The following is a 3,390-nucleotide window of genomic DNA, read 5'->3' on the forward strand; positions in this document are numbered from 1 at the left end:
GGGAAAACAGAAGCCAAAGTCTTTTTGTAACTCAATCTCAGAAGTGACACACCATCTCATTTGTCATATTTTATTCATAAGAAGCAAGTCACTAAGCCCAGCCTATGCTCAGGGGAGGGGATTTTACATGAATAGAAGGAGAAGGGGATCACTAAGAGCTATCTTAGGAGCTGCCCACCATGGTCAAGAAAGTGTTCTCAGAGGATATTGAGGACTAAAAGTTCAGTTGATTCTGATCTACATTAGACTCAAGCTAAATCCCTGAGTGAATGTCATTCACTTCATCCTAATTCAGTCAGAGTTTAACATTATGCAGAGTGCAGCATGCCAGCTTCAAGCATGGCCTGCGAAATAGTGTAAATCTGTCTGCCCAGAAGTCATCTAGACCAAAATTAATTTCTTTTCAGAACTAAATTTTCATCTAACATGTCAGAAAAGTAAAACGATAATTGTAGGTAACCCATTTGTGTATAATATAATGAAAAGAAGGCAGCTTCTGTAATTTTCTGACCATGTTTAAAGATATGTCTCAAAGATGCCAGCTATTTGAACACAGGCAACTTCCTTACCTAGCAAAGGCTCATTCACAGTGCCACTATGAAGATTAAATAAGATTACCTATATGAAAGTATTTTGGTAACTGGAAAGTGCAATATGTAAATACAAATTTTATCACTACTTCCCTTAGCTAAAGATTGTTAAGAACAGCTACTTAGCATACTGTTTAACTATCTTATTAGAGCAATAAATATCTTAGAAATATGGATAATAAATGGACCATGTTTTTACCCCAAAGTACCACTTGTGCTGTTGATTTGCAATAGAGAGAGAGAAAAAAAAAGATTTTCAGGCAGTTCATTTCAAAGAGTCACTTGCGTTTTTAGAACTTGCTTGCCTTGACCACGTTTTGCAGAGATTTCAAGGTGAAGCAAAAGCTTTCAACAGTATTCGAACAATCTGACAACATGCACTTCCTTCAGCCATTTTCCTTCATTCCACACTGCCCACAGTTAAAATGTTCCTGTTGTATGCGACTTGAGAGAAAACATTTTCCCATTTCATGTAAGAACTACATGGAGTTTAGGCCCCTGATGGACCAGAAGAGTACATTATCTTTTCTTCTTTAGTGGCTCAGATTGAAATCTCATCTAATGTTTTCCCATTAGAAATGAGATGGTGAGATATTTTCTGGGAAGTGATTTAAGTATACTAAAACAATCTATAAGGATCTATTGATTAGAAGTAGACTTGACTCAAACATGATTTGTGTGCAGTGAAGTACCTTGGAAGGTGACGTGATTGACAGGCAATGAAGAACAGATTGAGCACTAGAATAGTTTTATTGTAGCTCTTTATGAGGTACATGGATAGAGTTAATCTGTGGAGAACAAAAATTGAGAAAGAAAAATAAGGAATTTAAAATACTGAAATACTGCACACTCTTGTGGTTTTGGTGACAAGTACAAATGAAAAAAACAAAAATTTTTTATACAGAGAGTTATAGGAGGAAGGAAATTCCAAGATATTTCTATGAACTTTGAAAATATTTCTATCCCTCATAAATGTGTATTGGTTGCCTTTAGATTATTCCTAATTAGTTTTAGTTAATCACATAGTTTTAAAAAATAACCAGCAGAAAATAATGTCATTATCCATTTAACTGAAATCAAACAACTAAAAAAACTGAATTTAACTGGCTTGCCCATAATCTTGTAATAGATCATGGTAGAGACCCCCAAATGATAAAATAATGATTTAAGAATTTCACAACTGAAATAATAAGGATAAAACATATACTAATATAATAAGTCAAACCCCAGCCAATTGGAGAAATGCAGAAATCTATTGAAAATTTTGCATTCGTTATACCCTTGCACACCACAAATTTTCTTGAACTCAAGCCATCATGTAAGCAACATTTAAAATAATATCATATTAGGTATCTCCAGATATATTTTGTCTCAGACAATGTTGAGACAAATATTTTACTTTTTCATAGAAGAAATAATCTGATAGCATTTAATTTATTCTCATAAATAAATAGCATTTTATTTATTTATAATTCTTGATACTTGTTAGAATTCCAAACTAATTATATGGTATTGAAATAAATAGAAATTCAGTTATATTAATAAATTATAAATTTGAAACAACTAAATTTAAATTAAACATCATCTAAGCAACTCAACTTTTTGCAAAACGTAGTTAAATCTTATAATGCCTGTATATACAAAACATTTCAAAGAGTAGTCATTCTCTAGCAAATTTATGTCTGTAGCATTTAAAAACAACCCAAAGATTGATCTTTTTAGACCTTATCAATGTAGGAATAAGAGTGGTAGGAGCTGTATATTAAGATAATCAATTGTTGTAGAATAAATTGGTCTTTTCAAAAATCTCGTCATAAATTATCTAGTCCTGCAGTGTTCAATATGGTAGCCACTAGCAACAAGTGCAATTTAAATTTACACAAATTAAAATAAGTAAAGTTAAAAATTCAGTTCCTCAGCTACACTAACCATATTTCAAACATTTAATAGCCACATGTAGCTGGTGGCTATAGTTTTGACCAGCACAGGTTTAGTACATTTCCATCATCACAAAACTGCTATTGAAAGTGCTGAATTCTACCTCTCGTGCCATGTCCCTATGCATGGTCTATGTCATGGGTAGAATCAAGAAAATATGTACAGCACTTGATATTCTGTACCAAATGCTGATAATTGGATAGCATTTCTTTTCCTCTCTGTAAGTTAATGAACGCAAAATACTTTATGGCCCAAGGTGTCTCATTAAACAATGAAAGTTAACAAAATGAGGGGTGGAGATACTTAGAATTATATGTTGAGTTCAGTGAAGCAGTAAAATATGATATATTTTTCAACTCTCCATTTCTCCTTTGTGTTTGGAAAGAAGGTAATGGAAAACAGTATATATTTTAAAATATTTCTTACACTAAATAAAATATTACAAAAGGAAATTTTTAAGGTAAGTAAAGATTAGAAGGTCATTGAAGCAAGATACCTGATAGAGTGAAATGCACTTTACCAGGAAAAAATACTTTTTCTTCCCATATTCCGATATTTAGTTCTTGCAAGACTTAAAATGAATGTGCTTAAATGTTCAAAGTCATCAATAATAAGTCAGTAATTTTTTTTTTTTTTGTATCTGAGAACTTGCTATCTAAGAATTTCAAGGTAATATATTGTCTTACTGGAAAACATTTAAAGAAGAAAAAGAAAAAGAAAGAAAGAAAGAGAGACAGAGAGAGAGAGAGAGAGAGAAAGAAAAAGAGAAAGAAAGAAAGAAAGAAAGAAAGAAAGAAAGAAAGAAAGAAAGAAAGAAAGAAAGAAAGAAAGAAGGAAAGAAGGAAAGAAGGAAAGAAAGAAG

This window comes from Pteropus alecto, unplaced genomic scaffold, assembly GCF_000325575.1.
Source record: "Pteropus alecto unplaced genomic scaffold, ASM32557v1 scaffold25, whole genome shotgun sequence".
Classification (NCBI taxonomy): domain Eukaryota; kingdom Metazoa; phylum Chordata; class Mammalia; order Chiroptera; family Pteropodidae; genus Pteropus; species Pteropus alecto.